Below are 23559 nucleotides of genomic sequence, written 5' to 3'. Positions count from 1 at the left end.
TTTGACATGATCTGGTAAGGTTTGCTCTTTCGGCCAAGCATGCCTACGTATAACAGACCCCGTAACAGCAGCTCTACATGAGGCCTCTAAAGCATCAAAACCACACTGCAAGGTATGTTTACCCACTTGCTCTGCACCATGCAACAAATCCTGCAACTCTTTTAAATCTGGTTGTTCTGGTTGTGTCATCTTGCTTTTCAGCTGAGATATGGAACTGACAGTTTAATGCCCTCATGGTTAAAGTGGCCGAGGTGTACACTTTTCCCCCCACTTTTCTAAAGCTCTGGAATCTCTCTCTGAAGGTAATGGATTTTTAGCAGTAGAGGCCTTAATTCCCTTGGGACCCTGTGAAATTGTTTCTGGGTCAGCAGTATGGCTTTTATATAGGAACTGGTGAGAGTCAGGAACCCAGTAATACCTGTCTGGTTTAACAGGAGCTGGAGGCAAAGAATCAGGATTAAGGCTGGCTTCTGTGTACACATCATCCAATATATCTAAAACAGGAGGGATAGCCAGAGGCCTATGCTGGGGGAGCAGAAGAAATTTCCTGAGCCTTTTCTTGGAATCTGAGTAATCTTGGCCTTCCCAGTGAAAGTGTTCCCTCAATGTATGCAGGGTTTCCCCAAAAGAGAAGTCCTCAGGGGGGGGAGACCGAGGGAATAGACTCCTCTGCATCAGAGTCTTCGAATGGAGAATAGGCATAATCCTGGTCCTCAGATAGTTCTGAGGTAATAGAAGCTTGATCTGAGAAAGGGAAGTCTTCCTCTAATCTGGGCCTTTTGTCAGAGTGGGTTGAGAACCCCTGATAAGAGTAATCATATCCTCAGCCATTTTAAGCATCTGTTTTTTAGGCATGGTGCCTTGAGAGGGAGTCTGAGGAACCTGTTTTTTGGTTTTCATGGCTGCTTTAGATTTAGTGAAGGCTTTAATGGAGAAGGAGGAAGGCCTGAAGACCCCTTGAGAAATGCAGGCCGGTCTAAATTCTGAGTTTCCCCGCCAAGAGTGGCGTCGGGATCTGAAGTAGGAATGGGGGCCGAGGAGCCTGCGACCTCGGGTACTGAAGACACCAGTAATGCATTGTCATCGGTACTCAGGGGCTGCGTAGGCGCCTCGCTGAGTACCGGAGAACCGGTAGTAGGCCTTAGCGTGGTTTCAGTAGGTAGTGCGGACCTCGTATGTCGGTCCTTATCTTTGTGTTTTTTGCTCAAAACTGGAGTCGGAGTATCCAACGACATAATATAATAAAATTTTTTGCTAAAAAAGTGAAGGGCGAACTCCGCCCGACACTTAATAGTGCGCTTATTGAATCTAGCACAAAACCGGCAGGCCGAAATGTCGTGGTCTGGGCCTTAGCAAGGTATACAGAAAGAGTGGAAATCCTTATGCGGTATTTGCTTCCCACATGAAATGCAATTATTAACTTTGTCTGACATCGGTCTGAGGCAAGAAAAGTTTCCCCAACGGGGTACTTAGCTTTCAAGAAGACTTCGGCTGAAATACTTTCGTAAATCTCAGGAGCTGGCTGACCTGCACTTGTGAACTGCTTCTGCTTCGGGCACCGCACGGCAAGAAAGACTGAAGAAAATGGCGTTGGCTGCCTCTTTTATACCCCTGCCGCACTGACATCATGGAGGAAGCGACGACAACCGACGCCGGACCTAGACTTTGGAATTCGGCCAACCGAGGACCCGCCTGACGGCAGGATAACACATCTGTTATGACTGCAGCTGTATGCACGATGAACATCCACACCAAACTAAAAAGCATCCCTACAGAACAATACATCCTTACCCACACCCAAAAACTTGCCTACCCACACTACAGACTAAAACTCAAAATAAACCCAAATAGCTCTCAAAGGTTATACAAATTATTATACAAATTTAGCAAATACTACTCACACTTACTCAAAACACTCACTAGTTGCGGTGACATACACTCCAACCCAGGACCTACCTCACCTATCAACCCCACCACAAACCAACTAAATGCCATTCACAATAGACCTAATACATCTACCCTCTTCTTAAACATCAGTGTAAGAAGCATACTGAATAAAACGCATGACCTTCATGCTTTGCTTACCCTTTACAAACCTGAAGTCACAATATTAACAGAAACATGGCTCAAACCAGAACACCACAATGATGAAATTACTGCCCCAGGCTACAATATGATTAGAAATTATAGACTAGGAAAAAATGGAGGGTGTGTAGCAATCCTCTTCCAAAATCACCTCAACATAGAGCAACTAGACTACAATAACCCATAAATCAATGATGTAGAACTAATCCTTGGCAAATTAGAAATAAATCCCAACAAGCACCTAATTATTGCAGGTGGCTATATCCCACCAGGCAATAACACAACTGTCATGGAACACCTACTTAACTGGCTTTCCAACACCTTTCCACATGAAACTATACTACTTGGGGATTTCAATATACACTGGACAAAATGCTCCAGCCACAACCCCTCTGCCTTTCTAAACCTCCACAGGTTTAACCAAACCATAACGCCCACAAGAAATGACAAAGCATCCAAACGTCAATCCATCTTGGACTGGATCCTAGTATCTGACCCCACTCATGTTCACCTATCCGGCTGTCTCTCAGACAACCTAAGTGACCATCACCCAACCTACTTAATTAGGCATAAATCACAATCTATTAACCAACCCATCCTCTGGGAAGTCCGCAACAGAAAACAGTTTATAGCCACTAACTTCACCCAAGAACTACAAAGTGTAAACTGGGCACCTCTTATCCAACTTTCCCTAGAAAACGCTGTTGAATGTCTCAACTCAACGTTCCTAGACATCCTAAACCACCATGCACCTTCCCGAACCATCAGAAAAAAAACTAACTATGCCCCATGGCTCACCAAAGACACCAAAAGTAAAATGAAAGAAAGAGACAAAGCCTGGACACAATATCAGAGAAATAGAACCTTAAGCCTTGTACAAAAATATCTAGAACTCCAAAACAAAACCAAGAAACAAATCAAACTAGACAAAGTCAATTACTACAAAAACTTGCAGGAAAAACATGCTCAAAACCCCCCAAAATTTTGGGCCACTCTAAATAGCATACTCCGCCCAGGAAATACCACCATCCCATCCCGAGTGCTACCTAGCAATCTTGAAAACATTCCCACACAATTCAACAAATTCTTTACAGAAACTGTCCAAACCCTAGCCAGTGCCCAAACTAATAAATATATTCCTACACCAACAAATACCACCACCCCTCCCAATACTCAACCCAACATCCCCACCTTCAACCTCCACCCCATGTCCACCAGTTTAATTTCTAAGCTCCTCAAAAAACTAAAACCAACCACACTGGCAGCTGATAAGCTACCAGCAGACTTCCTTAAGATATCAGCTGAAGCCATGGCCTACCCAGTCTCCATTCTCATAAATAGATCACTCCTGGAAAACCTCACACATTATTCCACTACACAAAGGTGGAACCTCCTTAGACCTGACTAACTATCATCCAATTGCTATCCTATCACCTATGTCCAAAATATTAAAAAGAGTTGTTCACACTCAACTCATGCGACACCTCAAAGATGATAACCTTCTCTCTGCTACACAACATGGTTTTAGACCATCCCACAGTACAACCACAGTCCTCCTATCATTCATGGATACAGTTAGCCACAACAGAAACAATGGCCTGTTTCCTCCATATTCTTAGACTTATCAAAAGCCTTTGATATGGTTAACTACAACATATTTCTGAATTCCCTATCTAGCATAAACATAAGCCCCTCCTCGACTGATTGGTTTAACAGCTACCTATCTGGTCGTCAACAAACAGTTCTCTGGAAACACCAACAATCCCCCCTATTGCCAGTTACCATAGGAGCCCCTCAAGGGTCTATTCTCAGTCCCTTACTGTTCTCCTTATATACTAACCATATCACTTTCTCCTCACCCTCTGTGTCAGTAGTACAATATGCAGATGACATCACCCTTATTTGCGCTGCCTCCACACTACATGAACTTCAAACCTTAACCCAGACCTACTTCACTCTCGCAGAATCCTCTTTCACCAATATCAAACTTCTTCTCAACCCCAAAAAACAAACTTATTATATTTGGCACTGGAAAACCACCACCCCTAAGCAATAACTTCTGCATCAAATCCAAGGACAACACTGAAATCAGCCTTACCACACACATACAACTGTTAGGTGTTGAAATTGACACCAGTCTTAAATTCGACATCCATATTGCTCAAACCATTAAGAAAGTTAACAAAAAAATTGGACTCCTCTATAGAAATAAACACTTCAAGACTAGTAACACCAAAGCAACCATTGCTAGGACACATCTCCTAGCCATCCTTTTATATGCCTCTCCCATCCTAACTAATCTCCGGTAAACTGACCTAAACAAAATGGAATCTTGTTACAACAAAATTGCCAAATTCGCTACCGAATCCCCATATAGGTCCCATCACTGTCATTCACTTAAACAAGTCAACTAGTTGGAGCTACCTCATATGCTACTACTCAACCAACTATCCACTGTTCACAAGCTCTACTACTCTCCCAACCTAACCCCTTTACTACAGGAACTCATACAACCACACATCCCCACTAGAACTCTTAGATCTAGCAACCAAACCCTCATAAAAGTCATCAAGCACAGAAATGATGCTGGGAAATCCCTTTTTGCCAGCACCATTGCCAAAAAATGGAATACCTTACCAATCCATACTACCTCTATCACCTCCACCACTCAGTTTAAAAAACTCCTGAAAATACATTTTCAGAATAATTGGTTATGCTCATGCCACTCACCAGGCTAAGCCTTAAATAGATAACTCCTCTGTACCCCATTTAAATTATTGCCACTTTCAGGTCTTTTGAGTAGATGTCTTGTGATACTCTATATCTTAATGTTTGACTTCTATATGAATTCTCAAATTAATGTATCCTATACTGTATGTATCAACTCCTTGAATGTATATAATGAAAGCTCTCATAACATGAAATAAGTAGTTATGTACTCACCATAACTTTCCATGTGAGTTGTTCCATCTCACCTTCATTCTTCACTGATGGGTTTGGAGCCAATCCATCAGCTCCAACACGGTCATTAGCAAATCTCAAGGTTTACCAGTAGCTCGAGACCAAGCTCCTTATCCCATGATGCACTGCTGGAATTAACTCAGACCTTGTTTGCTGCGTGTACCATATCCCTGTAAGAGAACTACTCTTCCCAAGAGAAGAAGAAGGATTGAATAACCAGGATGAAACCAGCCTCTAGGTCAACTATCAGCCAGATGGGGGATGGAGGGAGGGACGTCCCTAGCACCCTCAATCTCGAGTGGCTCACGGGAGTACATTCTTCAAAACCATAGACCCAAAGAAAGCCCTGTCACTGGAGGCCTTATCCACTTTGTAATGAGTGATAAAGGTATGAGGTTTAGACCAAGTGGCTGCAGCACAAATGTTATCAAGGGGCAATTTGGCTTGAAATGCAGACGATGTAGAGACTGCCCTGGTAGAATGAGCTTTAATCTTATGTAGTAAGGGCATGTTAGCAGCTGAATAAACATAGGTAATACAATCAGATAGCCATTTCGAAAACGTTGTTTTAGCCACTGGTCTACCTTTTCTGGCTTCAGAGAATGATACAAAGAGCTGGTCTGATTTTCTGACATCTTTTATTCTGTCCAAAAATATCTGAGCTGTCTGTGAACATCAAGTTTGTGCAGCATGTAGTCAAGGTTATTGGAATGGTTAGGGAAGAAGAATGGCAACTCAATGACTTGGTTGATATTAGATTTCAAACAAACTTTGGGCAAAAAGGAGGGGTTTGTACTAAGAGATACTCTATCAGCATGAAAAATCAAATAAGGAGGGCTGATAGATAAGGCTTGAAGTTCTGACACTCTGCGGGCAGAAGTAATAGCCACCAGAAATCTAGTTTTCCATGAAAAGAACTTAAGGTCACAAGATGATGCTGGTTCAAACAGGGGAAGAATTATAGGAGATAGCACAAAGTTTAGGTTAAAAGGAGAATAAGGAGCTTTCACTGGAGGCCTCATGTGAAAGGTTCCTTTGAGAAAGGCCTTGGGCAACTTGTGGGACATTATGTTTAGCCCGTCCACTCCGAGATGAAAGTTAGATAGAGAAGCCAACTGCACCCGAACTGTAGCAGCTGCAGCTCCTTTATTAAAAATCATAGTCAAGAATTCTAAAATGGACGTCAAAGGGGCTTGATAAGGATTGATGTTCTGCTTAGAAGCCCATATAGAAAATCTCCTTCACTTACTAAGATATAATCTTCTGGTGGACGGCTTATGGGAAGACAAGAAGATCTGCCTTGTATCATCAGAAAGATCATGAAGCCTGGCTATGAGGGGAACTGGAACAGCCAAGCCGTGAGCTTTACTGACTGCAATGAAGGATGGAGGCCCCCCCCCCCGACGGATGTGTCAGAAGGTCTAGAACTGGGTCCAGAATCCATGGATACTCCAATAGATGATGAAGAAATGGGAACCAAATCTGCCGATGCCAATGAGAGGCTATGAGAATGATAGTCCTTCCCAGCAACACTGCTTTCTGTAGAAGTCTGGGTATTAGAGGGACTGGAGGGAATGCACAGCGGAAACCTGGGGGCCAATCATGTACAAATGCATCTCTGGGGGTTCTGCCGGAGGGGGAATCAGGGCAAAGTAGCTTCTGCATTTCGTGTTGATGTGACTGGCAAAAAGATCGCAGGAAGGCTGACCCCATTTGCGGAAAATCCTGTCCGCAATCTCTTGCTTGAGGGACCACTCGTACGGCAACAAAATTGCCCTGCTCAGTTTGTCTATCACGTAGGATCTCCCCGGGATGTGCGTTGCCAACAGAAAGCGCTGGGAGGAGACAGCCCACTGCCAAACTCTGAGGACTTCTAGGCAAAGGCGGGTAAGACTTGGTCCCGCCTTGCTTCTTCAAGTACCAGACTACCAACATGTTGTCTTTCTGAATAGCAATCGTCCCTAGAGGAAGAGAGCCCTGCAAGTACTGCAATGCCAGAAGTACTGCTCTCATCTCCAGAACATTGATATGCAGGTGTGACTCTTGATCCGTCCATGTGCCTTGGGCAGTCTTTCCCTGAAAATGTCCCCCCACCCTATCAGGGAAGCGTCCATGGTCATAGTGGCTACTGGAGGGGGTAGTACAAAGGAGCATCCTATGGTTACATGTAGAGACATCAACCACCACTGGAGATCTCTCTTGCAAGAGTTTGTAATTAAAATCATATGACTCATTGAAAGTTCCTGAAAGGACCACTGGGTGAACAGCAACCATTGAAGAATCCGCATATGCATCCTTGTTAATGGTATGGCCAAGATCGTTGCAGCCATCAAACCTAATACTTTTAAGACTTCTGTGGCTGGTGCTCTGTCCTTCGACACTAATGAACTGACATGCAGGCGAAGAAGAAAGACCCTCTCAACTGGCAGTCATAGAGTGGTGGTTGAGGTGTCTAACTCTGCCCCTATAAAGGCAATATGCTGCGATGGCGACAAGGCAAATTTTTCTGAGATGATTGTAATGCCTAAGTGATGGCAGAGAGTCAGAGTGTACCCTTGCCTGAATCAGTTGATGCCCGGTGGTGGAGGTAAGGAGCCAATCGTCTAGGTATGGAAACATCTGTAATCCTAGACACCTCAGATGAGCTGTGAACACTCTGGGGGCTGTAGTGAGACGAAAAGGCAGGGCTTGAAATAGATAATGATTGGCTCAGCCAAAAACGCAGATGATCTCTGGATGGCCTGGCCATTTTTATGTGGTAGTACGCATCCTTGAGATCTATAAAGCACATCCAATTGTCACTCCCTAAAAAGGGAAGTATAGACTGTACAGTGACCATCCGGAACTTCTCTTTCTTTACAAATTAGTTGAGTCTGCTGAGGTCCAAAATAGGTCTCCAGTCCCCTGTTTTCTTTGGAACCAAAAAGAATCTTGAGTAAGTTCCGGATCCCATTTGGTCTGATGGGACTGGCTGGATGACTTTTTTCTGGCAACTTGTTGACCTCTATAGTTGCTTGTTCTCGGTAACTGGGTGGAACGTCCGGGATTCTCCTTGGGGGTGTGGGTGGGGTAAAGAACGGTATGAAATACCCTCTGGAAATAATACTTTGCACCCAGCTGTCATTTGTTATATCTTGCCAGGTGTCTGGGTACAAAGATAAGCAACCCCCGACTGCCTCCAGAGCAGGACAGTTGGGTCTCCCTTCAGGAGCGCTGATAGGGTTGACCAGAGAAGTGATCTCTGTCACCCTGGTGTTGTGAATCCCCTCTGCCGCGAGGGCGGCATCTTCCATTGTTACCCCCTCCTCTGTCCCTAGAGGGGGGTTGACCACGTGTGTCCTGAAAGGCTCCTTGGGCTTTTCGGAAACACATTTTCCCTCCCCGTTGGCCTTTGGGGTAAGGCCGAGTAGGGGTGGAAAAACAGACTCCGACTGCAGACAGAGTCTTTCCCTCTTGCTCACACCTGGTGGGAGTTTCCTTCACTTTGGGCCCAAAGAGAGATGAGTCATCAAATGAGGTGTTGACAAATGAAGAATTAAAGGGCTAAGCGAAGGAACACAAGCACATCCAGGAATGTCTTCTTAGAGCAATTCCTATACCCGCTGCCCTACTCGTCCTACTGGCTGCATATGATATGAGACGCATGGACGAGTTCATGATGGAATTTAGGGTAGCAAGCTGGGCAGCATCTTTGTCGGAAGCCCCTGCAGCTACAGTATCCTGAAGAGCATCTCCCAACTTCTTAAGGAGATCTCTTTGCAGTTTGGTGAAGTGTTTCAAAAAGTTCAAGGATCGGAGTGTAAAAGTCGCTGAACTAAACATACATTTCCCATATCGATCCATGATCCTGGACTCTCTGTTAGGAGGATGGATCAACAAGGAAGTCTCAGACATTTCCTTCTTGGTGGCCGCCACCACCACCATGGCATCAACAGGGACTCCCTTGGACAAAAAGTCTTTATCTACGGGGCAGAAATGAACTTGTTAGGCCTCCGAGGGACAGGTTCCATGCCCTCTGAGAGACCAGCTGCATGAGTTCATTGAAGGGCAGACATACCCAAGCAGTTGAAGGTTGAGACCCAAAAGCCTTCAGGAGAACTGACTAGTTCTCAGTAGGGCTTTTGGACTGCCAGTCACACCTCTGCCTAAGGATCTCGAGTATCTCTGCAAAGGAAATGTCCTCAGAGGGGGATTGTGAGGACCCTTCTGACTCATCCAAGTCAGTGTCAGATGTCAACGACTCCTGTGGGGAGTCCAAGTGTCTCCTCTTACACAATCTCTTCCTGGGGGCCTCCTCAGTGGGAACCTCTGGGGAGGTCTCGGAAGAGCAAAGGGCGAACTGTGAGGCTACCTGAGGATCAGGGTCTCTAGACTTGGCCTGGACGATGGAGGCAGAAGCAGACACAGGCCTGTAGGGGAAGAAGAGGCCAGACCTGGTGTCGAGGATGTCATTGGGGACAAAGCTCTCCTCATGGCTTTGAAAGCATCACGGCTTCGATGAGAAGGAGTCGACGGACCCGAAGGGACCGCCAGCCTCTCCCGTACTTAGGCCATGGGCTCCAAGCCGGAGGTAGGAGCTCAGCTCATCCGAGTCGAGGCCCCGAGAGGAAGAGTCGGCAGTGACAAGTCAATGTGACTATCCTCCCCGGACCTGAAAGGAGAGTGTAGGCCCCTAGAGTCCCAGGTCAGCGCAGAGGACGTCAGAGTAGATGGAACCGATGACACTGGGGCAGGTCTCGGCTCCAAAGGCTCCACAATCAGCAGGTTGGCCCCCTCCAGCTCCGAAGATCCAGTACGGCTCAGAGGAGGAGCAGTCAAATCCGGGATGTGGTCTTCAGTTCCGATGCTGGGGCCGGAGCCGACAACAATTTAGCAAGGCCTGGTGCCTGTAAGTGCTTCTGCACCAATCGGTCCATATCCAGATCCGAGAGGCTCACAGAAGACCTAGAGGAGTGCACCGAAGGTGGAGATTGAAGGAGTGGAGATACAGGTCTCTCAGAGACCGGCTCCAGAATTGTGGGCCGGCTCAGAAATGAAGAGACACTCAGCTCAGAGGGCTGAGGAGCCGAAGTCTTGGAATCCTCCACTTTCTTTGACTTTTTTGTCTTTTGATGCCTTGGAGTCTGCTGAGGATTTTGAAGATTTAGAGGACTTGCTGGCCCCATCCTGGTCAGTCAAAGCTTCAGCAAAAGGATGCTTCAGCAAAAGGATGCTTCAGCAAACCTCGATCCACAAGCTTCCTTTTCCTCTCTAAAAGAACCCTTGAAGAAAAGGAATGGCAAATGCTGCAGGACTCCTGCAGATGCACCGCACCTAAACAATACATGCACAATACATCAGTGAGAGACATCTTTTGCCCAGAGTCTGGACATTTTTTGAATCCAGACTTTGGGTGCTTGTCTTTTTCCTCAGACATATTGATAAGGAACTTTAGTCTTAACTCAAACAATTACACAGGCTAAATACACCCTAAAGGTTATATCACAAACCACGCAGCCTAGTACAGCCTAAAAGTTAAGTCACAAGTACCCTTAGGCTCAAGATAACACGTCTAAATATCAAACACTCTAACAATGGCCCGAAGAAAAAAGAGCCAACACTAAGTAATATATATACATACGTATATATATATATATATATATATATATATATATATATATATATATATATATATATATATATATACACATATACACATGTACACACACACATATATATATATATATATATATATATATATATATATATATATATAAAAATGCACACTATTTATACTATCAATGCAAAAACTATGGTAACAGAAAAACAGACACACTGAATAACTAGGCTCAACACGAAGCCACTACAACTATACTAAATAATCAAGCACCAAGGGAGTAAGTCTAAAAGAGACAACTACAGGAGCTAATATAAAAGTAATCTAACTAGAAATAGAAAAAAAAGTAATGAAATAATTTGTGAAAAGCGATTTTTATATCAAAAAAGGTTTGAGCAAACTGGAACCACTGAGATCCGTGCCGCGGCAAACTAGATCTGAGGTAATTCCAGCAGTGCATCATGGGATATGTGGCTTGGCCTCGAGCTAGTGGTAAACCTTGAGCTTTGCTAACAGCCGTGTTGAAGCCAATGGATCGGCTCCGAACCCATCAGTGAAGAATGAACGGTGAGATTGAACAACTTCACATTGTATGTTCCATGTAATTGCCTATTATCCTATGTATGTTGTTCTGGAGCTTATCTCCCCGGGCCTTCGCTGAAAATGGGCCGGTGTCCAGGTGGACTTTCCCGGTTAACAAATGTAAAATAAAATAAATAAATAAAAATAAAATCAGGGTGGCTTGTTTTTTTGGCAAGACATGGTTTTAATCCGGTCAAGTATAGCCGATTCTATACAACTGCTTATGTGGCTGTAATGGGCACTGGTGTACATCTTTGCAGAGGAGTCTGTGTTATATGCATTCGAGGGGGCTTTGAAACTTCTTATACCATCACTTAATAAGAGGTAACTTGTCTTTGAAAGATTCTTAAGCACTTTTGAGCTTGATGGGGTAACCGGTCTTATAATTACATTGAATGAGACTGATTTATGGTCCAATCTTACCAGGGTGGACATCATACGGGGAGGGGGGGGTGCAATGCTCTCCCATGTTGGCGAGTAGTATGTCCAGGACATTTGAGCCTGTTGTGCTGGCTAGCTATTCTAGTGCATCCTGTACCTACCATGTTAGTTGTCTTCATCTTGCCTTCTTTCTTGCTGTTTGGATCGGAGCCGATCCTCGGCTCTGACTCGGCCATCTTCAATAGCTCAAGAGCGGTTTACTGGCTTGAGGCTACCCCTTATCCCATGATGCCTAGCGATAGCTACCCAGATCTCATTTGAAATAGCTAATCCAGACATAATAAGAAAGAAACCAGTTATCAAAAAACTGGTTGTTCCATGCATTCTAATATCTAGGATAGGCTAGAAAGACCTGGTCAGAAGAATAACAATAAAAGAATACTCAGCCAGTGAAAAAAGGAACTCCTCTCAATCCACTAGGATGGGGGATGGAGGGAAGAATGCAAGAAAGAAGGCGAGATGAAGACCACTAACATGGAACGTTATGGGAGGTACATAACTTCTTAATGTTAAGTTGTCTCTCTCGCCTTCATACTTGCTGTTTGGGACAGCATCCCTAGCACCTAACACCCTGGGTGGCTCAGTGGAACAGACTCTTCAGAACAGTGGAACCAAAGTCAACTCTGCTCCGGGAGACCATATCCACCTTGTAATGAGAAATAAAGGTATGAGGATTTGCCCACATGGCAGCTGCACAGATAGAATCCATGGACAACCTAGACTGAAAGGCTACGGAGGTGGCAAACGCCCTAGTAGAATGACCTTTCGGTTTAATTGGTAACTCTTTGTTCCTTAATTGGTAAATAAAAGTAATAGTGTGGGACAACCATCTGGATAAGGTCACCTTGGAAACTGGGAGACCTTGTTTGTTTAAGGCATAAGAAAGGAATAATTGGTCTGACTTTCTTATATCTTTAGTTCTGTGCAGGTAAAAATGCAATTGTCTATGAACGTCCAATTAGTGAAGTTTATACTCTGCCTTGTTGCTATGATTCGGGAAGAACACAGGGAGATCTATAGACTGGTTTAAATTATTTTCTGAGCACACTTTAGGAAGAAATGAAGGATTAGTCCTCAGAGCAACTCTGTCCTTGTGAAACACCAGGTAGGGAGGACGAACACATAGTGCTTGAAGTTCTGAGACATGCCTAGCTGAAGTGATAGCTACCAGAAAGTGTGTCTTCCAAGATAGAAACTTGATGGAGCAGGATGCTGCTGCTTCAAAAGGAGGCATAATTAAGGAAGTTAAGACTAAATTAAGGTCCCAAGGGGGAGGGGGATCTCTCACTAGAGGTCTAAGAAGAGATGTTCCTCTCGAAAAAGCTTTACAGAGCTTATGAGACATAATGTTAGCATTTGACAAACCAATATGAAAATTAGAAATGGTCGCTAATTGTATCCTAATCGTAGCAGAAGCGGCCCCGGAGTGAAACAGTTGTGTCAGGAATTCCAGAATTTCGTGGACTGGGGCTGAGAAGGGATCCACATTCCTAGACTCTGCCCAACAAGAAAAACGTTTCCATTTGCTAGCATAAGTTTTTCTCGTTGTAGACCTATGACAGGAGACGAAAATCTCACGGACTGCTGGGGAAATACTGGGAAGCCTGGCTAAGGTTGGAAGTGGAGCAACCAAGCTGTGAGCTGGAGAGTTTAGAGGGACTGATGCAACCCGCCTGACTGATGAATCAGGAGATCTGGAATTGGGTCCAGAGTCCAGGGCTGATCGAGAAGGTAATGGTGCAGGAATGGGAACCATATCTGTCAAGGCCAGTAGGGGGGGCAATGAGGATCAGTTTGCAACCCAACGATTTTGCTTTCTGTATGAGTTTTGGTATCAGGGGAAACGAAGGAAAAACATAAAGAAGTCCCTGAGGCCAATCGTGGACTACAGCGTCTCTGGGTGTGTGACCTGGAAGCGGAAGAAGGGAGAAGTAGTTGCTGCATCTGCTGTTGAAGGGGGTGGCAAAAAGATCGCAGCAAGGCTGTCCTCATTTGCGGAAAATAAGATCTGCAACTTCCTGATTCAGAGACCACTCATGAGGCATGAGGATAGCTCTGCTGAGCCTGTCCGCTATGACGTTGGATCTCCCAGGGATGTGCGTTGCAATCAGAAAACGTTGGGAGGAAATCGCCCACTGCCAAAGTCTGAGTGCTTCTCAACACAGGGGGTAAGATCTGGTTCCGCCCTGCTTGTCGATGTACCACACCACTGACATGTTGTCTGTTTGAATTGCAATGGTCCCGAAAGGAAGAGAGTCTTGAAGAGCTTGCAACGCTAAGAGCATGGCTCTCATTTCTAGGACATTTATGTGCAGATGGTACTCGTGAGGTTGCCAAGTGCCTTGGACTGTCCTGGCCAGATAAAGCCCCCCCCCCCCACCCTATCAGGGAGCCGTCTGTTGTCACTGTGGCTACCGGAGGGGGTTGTATGAAAGGTCTGCCCTCAGCAACTAATGGGGAGACCATCCACCAAGAAAGGTGTCTTTTGCATGCCTCCATGATCAGGATCATGTGAGACATGGGTAGCTCTTGGAAAGACCACTGCGTGAAAAGAAGCCACTGAAGAATTCTCACGTGGAAGCGCGCTAGTGGAGTAGAAGAATGGCAGCTGCCATGGAGCCCAGAGTTTGAAGGACATACCTGACTTGGATCCTTTTGCCCTGCATTAGAATTTGCACTTGTTGACGAATTGTGGACACTCTTTCTAGTGGCAACCTTGCGAACATATCCCTTGTGTATAAGTCTGCTCCTATGTAAGTGATAGATTGACAGGGCAACAAGGCAGATTTTTCGAAATTTGTTGTAATACCTAGCTGGGTGCAGGATGTGATTGTATAATCCCGCGCTTGTAGGAGTTGATGCCTGGTGGTAGCAGTGAGGAGCCAATTGCCTAGATATGGTACACATGGAATCCTTGACGTCTCAGGTGAGCCGTGACCACTGCCATACATTTGGTGAACACCCTGGGGGTTGTGGTGAGACCAAAGGGCAGAGCTCTGAACTGGTAATGACTGGCCCCCACCAGAAAGTGAAGAAATCTCCTGGAGCGTCTGTCCATCTTGATATGGCAGTACGCATCTTGAAGATCTATCGAGCACATCCAATTGTCCTGAACCAGGAAGGGTAGAATGGACTGTAGCGTGACCATCCAAAACTTTGTTCTTTGTACAAATTTGTTTAGTCTGCGGAGATCCAGAATCAGTCTCCAGTCCCCCGTCTTTTTGGTGCCAAAAAGAACCTTGAGTAAGATCCTGATCCATGCTGGTCTGCGGGGACTTCCTGGATAGCTCTTTTTCTAGCAGTTTTGAAACTTCTATTACTGCTTGCTCGTTCAGATTGGGTGGAACATCTGGAAGGGTCTTCTTTGACTGTAAGGGGGGGTTGATGGAAGGGAATTTTCTAACCTCCGGATATAATGGACCGTACCCATCTGTCTTTTGTTAAACTTTGCCAGGCTTTTGGGTACAGTGAAAGTCTCCCCCCTGACTGCCTCCAGTGGTGAGCTGCCGAGCAACCCTTCAGGGATGCTGGAAGGGCTTATCAGAGAAAGATTCTCTGTTGCCCTGGTTCTGCGGGCCCCCTCTGCCAAGAGGGTGACATCTATTATTATTGTTTCCCCCTCTGCCTCTGGAGGAAAACTCACTACGTGCATCAGGCAAGGCTCTCTGAGATTTACGGAACCACATCTTCCCACTCTTCTGACCCATGGGGTAAGGTCTAGAGGGAGTGGAAAAACAGACTCCCACGGCAGAGAGAGTCTTGCCTTCTTGCTCACACCTAGTCAACATGTCTTTCACTTGTGGCCAAAGAGAAAGGCACAATCAAAGGGGGTACCGGTAAAGGACGCTCGAAAGGATTCCGCAAAGTGACACAGCCGCATCCACCCATGCCCGCGGCTCTACTCACTCCATCGGCTGCATAGGAAATGAGCCTCATGGAGGAGTTAACTACAGAATTAAGCGTCGTTAGCTGGGAAGCTACTTTGGCTTGTGCTCCCTCAGCTGTAGGATCTTGAAGGGTATCTCCAAGCTCTTTAAGGAGATCCCTTTGAAGTCGAGTAAAATGACATAGGTAGTTCAGTGACCTCATGGAGAAGGTCGCTGAAGCAAACATTCGCTTTCCGTACCTTTCCATCGTCCGAGACTCCTTGTTAGGGGGATGAACAGATGAAGAGGTCTTCGCTAACTCTTTTTTGGTGGCTGCCGCTACCACCATGGCAACAACAGGCACACCTTTAGAAAAAAATTGCTTATCCTGGGGAGCTGTAATAAATTTACCAGGTCTCCTCGGAGTTGGTTCCACTGTGTCCGGAGCTGACCAAGCCTTTTGAGCCACTACGGACATAAGTGGGTCAAAAGGCGGAAAAACCCAGGAAGTGGAAGGTCGGGAACCGAAAACATCCAGGAATACAGACTCATCCTCGGTAGGTGCTAGGGGATTCCAGTTCCCCCTCTGCCTAAGCATTTCCAGGATGTCCAAGAAGGAAACATCTTCAGAGGGGGAATCTCAGGGACCCTTCCGATTCATCTAAGTCTGTATCAGAAGTGACAGACTCAGAGGATTCAATGTGCTTCCTCTTGCACTTCTTCTTCCAAGTACTCCTCTGAGTGATCAGGGGTGGCCTTGGAAAACGAGGAAACACCCAATGGGGTGTCCCGGAGCATCGGTTCCCTACACTTGGGGTCTGGAGGAGGAGCAGAGGTTGGCACAGACACTACGGGGGACAAAGCCGGTGGGGCTGGTAGTGGAGCTGACTCGGGGGACAGCACACTCCGCATGACCTAAAAGGCATCCTTGCCTCGAGGCAGAGAAAGCTCCGGTTCCGAAGAAATATGAATCTTTCTCCGCACTGAGGGGGATGGCTCCGAGGCCAATGTTGTCGCCGAGCTCACCTGCGCCGATGCTCCGAGAGGGAGAACGGGGATGGACAAGGGTCCGATGCCACTCGCCCCCTTGGAGCCGACGAGGGAGCCCCGGCATCCAGATCCCTCGATGGAAGGTACCATCGAGGTAATCGGAGCCGACGTTGGAACCAAAGGAGATATAGTTATCGGAGATGATGGTTCCACTACTCGAACCCCAACGAACTCCGGCTTCGAGCTCAATGGAGTCGAAGGAGGAACAGAAAGGGAGGTGGATAGAGCCGATACCTGTTGAGGAGGGCTGGACAACATTTTAGCTAGTGTCTGTGATTTTAGCAACCTACTTACTACTCTCTCCACATCATGATCCGACAGCCTAGAGGATCGAGAGGAGTGTGAAGAGCTGTGGCTACGTTCACTTTGCAATAATGAAGAGCCAGAAGCCAAATGAACTGACTCTAACAAAGGGGACCTCAGCCTTTTATGGCTCCAAGTGGCTCCGAAACATCCAATGGAGCCGATGGAGGGGTTGTCTTGTCGGTGCCAGCCGGAACAGACATACGGGGTAAATTCTGTACCTGGGTCGGCTCCGAAGGTGGAGCCGATGGTTTAGAGGAATTTGGTGATTTCACTTGCTGTGAACTCTTTGCCGGTGAATCCTGAGGTTTTAACAGACCCCTAAGGATCAATCTGTTCTTCCATTCCTCCAGGACTCTTGAACTAAAGGCATGGCAGATAAAACAAGAGTCCTGCAGGTGAACAGCGCCCAAACAATAAACGCAACTAGTGTGCCCGACTGTCAGAGACATTTTCTGACAGCATGAGTCACACTTTTTAAATCCAGATACTTTAGCTTCTTTAGACATATCAGCCACAAACAACCAAGCACCAGAAGAGAAACAGAGATAGAAAAAATTTATACTCTAGTCAACAACAGACTATGTAAAAAATATATAAAACAAACTTCCCCCCTTTTTTTTTTTTTTTTTTTTGCAATAGCAAAAAACAGAGGAAAGGACAGCCTCTAAGTTAAATGGCTTCCTTGGGAAGGGAGTGGGGGTGGGGAGAACTCTCTTAACTTAAACGAGTTCTACTAAAAGGAACTAAAGGAGAACAAGGTACTCAACAACAAACACTAGTAAATAAAACTAAGAAAAGATAATTTATCTAATAGTTTTAAGGAGTATAAGAATATATTTCTACACAAAAAAATTGAAAATACAAGCCTGAGCCAGAAAACGACACACCTCGCACCTGAAGCGGCAAACGAGATCTGGGTAGCTATCGCTAGGCATCATGGGATAAGGGGTAGCCTCGAGCCAGTAAACAGCTCTCGAGCTATTGAAGATGGCCGAGTCGGAGCCAAGGATCGGCTCCGATCCCAAACAGCAAGAATGAGGGCAAGATAGACAACTTAACATCTTCTGATTCAGCATGTTTGTGGTCATGTACATTTCCCAGTTGATGGTAGGATAAATAAAATCATCTATGAGTAATGAGTTGGGCTGTATGGCAAGTGACTCCAGTAAGTCCAGGTATGCAGTATGTTTTTTCTGTTTCATGGTGGGGGACCTACAGCTAGTTATGATGTGGTAGGGGGCTTTGACTATAGTTAACTTGACATAGACTAGCTCAAGACAGTCATGCTATTGGACAAGTCTCGAAGTACACTTATCCTTAATGAATATGGATATACCTTCTCCTTTGGTTCTTTCACACACAATTTGCAGTCTGAATGTATGGAAGGCATTGTAGCCCTGCACGACTGGTGTGTTTCCACACCTTTGAACCATATCTTGGTGATTGCACAGATGTCAGCATCTTCTAAAGTGAGGAATGCATCCAGGGAGTGCAGTTTCTTGGTTAGACTCCAAGCATTAAGCAGCATTACCTTCAGTTTATTTAAAGAAGATTTTATGTTGGGAGGTTGGTTATTTTGACACTGCCTAAAAAAGGCACAACAGGGTTGGCTAATGCCTGTGCCAGTATCTGAAAGCCTAGAAAAGACAGGTGCACACCATCTCTGGCAAAGCAGCATGGCCTGTCGACCATGTCTGCCCAGGCTGACCGGTATTGGACCCCTTGGACTGATACCAGAAGCTAAGCCAATTGTTGAAGCTGGTCATACTTTGTTTGCATTGTGGTATCATCCTTGGAGAAAGTAGAATGCAGCTTAAGGCTAGGCTTATACCTGCCTGTGACACATAATCTGGGAGCGCACTCATGGCTCTTTTCATACAGTCCAGTGAGGTACATCTCAAGTCATTCATCCCTGCATGGACTATGAGGGAGTCCTACTGATACTTGTGGTTGACTGACTTGACAGATCTTGGCATCCGAAAGGCAGCTAACCGTAACCCGCTCCTTATCCAACCTGGTGAGAGGAAGATCCATGTGTCTCACAATGGAATCACCTATGACCAATACATTACGTTCTGTGGTGTTACGCCTTATGAGGTTATTTGTTGAGACACTGGTGTGTGTGTGTGTGTGTGTGTGTGTGTGTGTGTGTGTGTGTGTGTGTGTGTGTGTGTGTGTTATGTGTTGTGGTTGTTTTTTGCATTGTTTTGTGTGTAAGTGGTTTCCGTTTGGGAGAACTTTGATCTTTTGGTAAGTTATTAGTGATTACCTCCACATACGTGGCTTTATGCATCATGTGTTTATTTAGTGTGGGAAGTGTACGTGTGTGCTGGCAAACTCTTTGGCATTCGATTTGTTCTTTCGTGCGACCCTTGCCTCCAATTTCATAATGTAACTATATCGCTCACATAAAGTATTTGTTTGTTTCAGGAGTAAGCGGTTGCCAGTATACATGAGAAAATTGCTATATTGCCTCAGGATGCCCATGTCTGTCAGGGTGGCCACAGAGAGAGGATAGAAAACTGCCTGTCCATGATAGCAAGCTCTTACTGTATTGTTTTATTAGGGAAGGGAATGGATTAATTTGACAGGACTGTGCTGGTAGCGCTGATACTACAAGAGGGAACTATACTTTGTGTAGGCTAAGGTTGAATAATAAGGTAACACTGTTCAGTGGGCAAATGAGTTGCACCTAGAGCAGCAGAAAAGCTTGGAAGGGTTTCACTGACAGCTGTTTAGGGAAAAACTGAGCTTCTAGGCCTTTGCGTCTAAACAGGGCACTGCAAACCACCAATGTATGAAGAGCATTACCGTGCAAATGAAAGGCTTAAATATGAGAAAAGAGAAACAAGTTTTAAGCTAACTCCTTATCAGAAAAGCACACAATAAGCCTTCCACCTGCAATCATCAACCCAGTCAGATCAGCACACTTCTGCCATAAGGGTCCAGAAAAACACCTTCTTAATGTAGAGTAGCTAGTTTGGAGTCCAAGTGTAACAAAACCACACAAACTTCCTTTAAAAGCCCTACAACTAAAAGACACAATGTAACAAAGTGCAATTAACTACTTAAAGCAGCAGAAGACAGTACATTTTTTGAAACTGCTTAAGTACATTCAAAGTATATAAGAAAAGTGCAAAAAAATATTTAGAGCCCTCCCAATTGCTTAGTTAGACCAGGTGCACAACTAATGCCACTAGCTGAATAACCCAAATCCTCCTAATGTAAAAGCAGAGTAAGGGAGTGTCCAAAGTGTAATGCTATCACAAACAAACTTAAAAGATACAAAATGCTACCACAAACAAACTTAAAGATACGGCTACAACAGTGTACTTTTAACAGCTTATAAAAGCATTATTCAATAAAAGTACTTCACTTCATATAAATGAGCCAGCCAAGAGCCACTCGAATGTATAGAATTTATAAAAGCACTAAAAACAATAAATGCTGATTAATACGCCCTCCAGCCAAAAAAAATTACACTTAGAAATCGCAAGTGTTTCCCCAACCGAAACAGACCACGCTACATCTCAATGCACTAGAAAGAAAATCCACTGACCTCTTGATGTAAAAACAAGTGCTTGCTAGAGTGTAAAGAATTCAGAGCAAGTAAATCAGTAGAACAGACAATGAGAGGCAAAAAGCACTTTTTCAATATAAGCACAAGGAAAGGCAAATAATTTAAGATAGCAACAGCAATGAAGAATTTGATGCACTTATTAAGCTCAATTTATAGTAGGGGTGAGTAGCTTAAAATCACCAGGTTTAAAAAGCAGATCGACGAAGGTGAGGGCAGGTGGAAAAAACTACCAGGGAATCACCAGCAGTTGTTTTAGTTTATGCAGACTTGAAATCTTTTCAGAAAAAGACAACGACTCAGAAATTCACTATGTACCTAAGTATCATTCAAGAAACAATTTAACCAATGAAAAATAAAATGTGAAGTGTGTAGCATAGATAAATTGTCTCTCACACAGAACAAAAACACTAAGCCAAGCAAATTTCTTAAAACAGAAAATAAAAAGGAGCAGATAAAACAGAAAGCAGCTCAATCACTCTCAGACAAAAAAAATGATAGGTTTACTTTCCTCACCCAGCAAGGAATCACCAGCAGTGCTTTAGTTTATTCAGGACTGAAATATTTTCAGAAAAAGGCAAGGACCTAGAAATTCAGTGAGTATTTAAGTAGATGCATATACATTGTCTTAACTCTCATATTTTGGTACTTTCTACTATTTAATTACATTGTTACATTTATATTAATAATTTCCTGCTCCACCGGCATGCACCAATGTCACTTCTTACAACTTGTTTACATTTTTGTATAATAGTTCCTGTTCCATTTTTGATTAATTTCCTTACTTTTTGTATACTGTCTTTTCTTTAGAGCGTGTCTAAACTTTGCCATATTGTACACCTACTATTTCTTAGAACTTTTCTCCCCAGGTCTCCAATGAAAATGGGCAATGTAACCCAGTCAGACTTTGCTGGCAAACAAAAACAAGCACATAAAGAATTAAATACACACACACACACACACACACACACACACACACACACACACACACACACACACACACACATATATATATAGACCATTTTAGAAACATTTTGTTTCTGTAAACAGATATACATTTTAATTATCTTCAGCTGCTTGCACTTATAATCACTGCTCCAATGTCTGATGAGTTTAATTAAAACACAAAATTTGCTGTTCCACATCTGCCATTTTATGCAGTTTAAACCAACTCCCGAGGGCATTCTGTTATCTTACTTTAAAATGGTGCTCTTACATTCCTGCACCTCTGTGTGTAGTCTATGGGATGTAATTCTATATATGCTATACCAAATGAGCATTAACTACCACAAGTCATGAAATCAGACACTCAGCACTTTAAGTAGAGCTATAACACGCAGTTGGATGTTTTTAAAAAAAAAATCAGAGCTTACTGGTTTGGAATCAATCTGAATTTTTTAAATACGTCTTCAAAGTCAAGTGTTCAAAATGTATGCATTCGGTCCTGTTGTTCATACAGAAAGACAGACCACACATAAAGACAAGATCTCAATTAGCATAATGCATCCAGTTGCCCTGATGCAATGTAAGCAGTGAGTACTGCTGACCTGATCACTAGACGGCTCTTTTTGGCAAATTCTATTTGCATCCCACATGCAACAGTAAACTATGCGGGCATTCAGCACTCGGCTACCAGACAGAAAGAAATTGCAAAGAACTACAACTTGCATAACCAATACTGTGCATGTTTTTTTTTTTTTCATTGTAGGATTGGTGGGAAACCATGATCCATGATAGACAATCAAATACACTTTGTGCACAGCTACATTTTACATACTTTTGTATATATGGGAGTGTTAAAAGCCTGGTGAGGGTTAACTTAATAAGCCAGTCAATTTTAGTGGCCTAACTCAAGTGCCTCACAATACACAATTATGAGTCATGTATATGATATCAAGAGTGGTAGTTTTAGCCAGATGAGGTTCATCTACAGAAGATTAATTATCCCTGTTTCTACTGCCCCACCACCTTCTCACCATTACTAATAACTTCTCTTGTTAATCTCTTCCTGCTTGCTTACATTTGTATGCACATATTTTTTTCAGGCATACAACAACAAAGGTTTAACAAGAACCATTTGTGGTCAGTTACATTCAGTAGATGCAGTCTAAATTCACATTTGGAGTTGTGAATTAACTGGATTGCAAAAGATTACCAACTTCAACTGGAATTCAAATATAAATATCAAATATTCCACAGTTTTATTTTCTAGTACAAAGGGAAAGATAAGTGGTCATGTAAGTTAATGGCTTCTATACGACCCCCAATTCTCCTTGTTAGTACCACAGAAGTCTAGTTACACTGAAAAAGTAATGCTTTTTTTTTGAATAGCAAGTTATAAAATATACCAAAGCCTATGCAGACTTTTAGAGCTTCTAAAGGCTGCTGACCACAGAACAACTGAACTATGTTCTGAGGGGATCTTGACAAAACCTTACCAGCCAGCTGCTACACATTATACTATTTCATGAGGTGGTTGTGCTGAAAGAAATGCCTATTTTTCTCTGAATTGCAGCAATCTTGTAGTTGCATGGGTGAAAAGGGGGTAAAATGATCACACTTCCCTCTATGTGGGGTATGGGAACACAGAACAACTCTTACCAGTAAAGAAATAGACCATATTAACATCTTCCATCCTTGGTGGATGAAGGAAGGCTAGCTCCCTGTAGTAAACAAACTTTTTTTTTATCATTTGCTACGATTGAGAGTAACAAACTTACATGACTGTGAGTATATTACCTCAGCAATCAGCAGTGAGAAAGGGAATCTCAAGGAGTTGGTGCTTGAGTAAATAAATTAAGTACAACTAAGAAAAAACATCCAGCACCACCACTGAGCAGTCCATTATCTGATCTTCCTGGAATTCCACCTTTCCTGCAACTGGTTCAGGCAGACTACTATAAAGAGTTGATGCTGATACTCATCAATGGTTGAGTAAGATATCTCCTGATGTAAGGAATTAAAAACACAGTAGAGCACAGGAGGTGTGTGGAAGCTACATGGTGAGCAATTCATAAAAGTCAGCACATTTTCCTTTTCACTCCAAAATGCCAGGAATGGAGAAGGAAGCCATGAAAGAAATTAATAAATTAACA

At 44.0% G+C, this 23559-nt stretch overlaps 1 protein-coding gene across 1 annotated transcript in view; it reads right to left on the bottom strand.

Moving 5' to 3' along the window:
• UBE3C (ubiquitin protein ligase E3C) overlaps window positions 1-23559 on the bottom strand; it is a 2314788-nt gene that overhangs the window by 1525125 nt on the left and 766104 nt on the right. The window lies entirely within an intron of this gene.

The sequence above is a fragment of the Protopterus annectens genome, chromosome 3.part0, assembly GCF_019279795.1.
Source record: "Protopterus annectens isolate FY-2018-M chromosome 3.part0, PAN1.0, whole genome shotgun sequence".
NCBI classification, from domain to species: Eukaryota; Metazoa; Chordata; order Ceratodontiformes; family Protopteridae; genus Protopterus; species Protopterus annectens.
The sequence above is the reverse complement of the archived record's forward strand: the minus strand, read 5'-3'. Positions and strand labels throughout refer to the sequence as shown.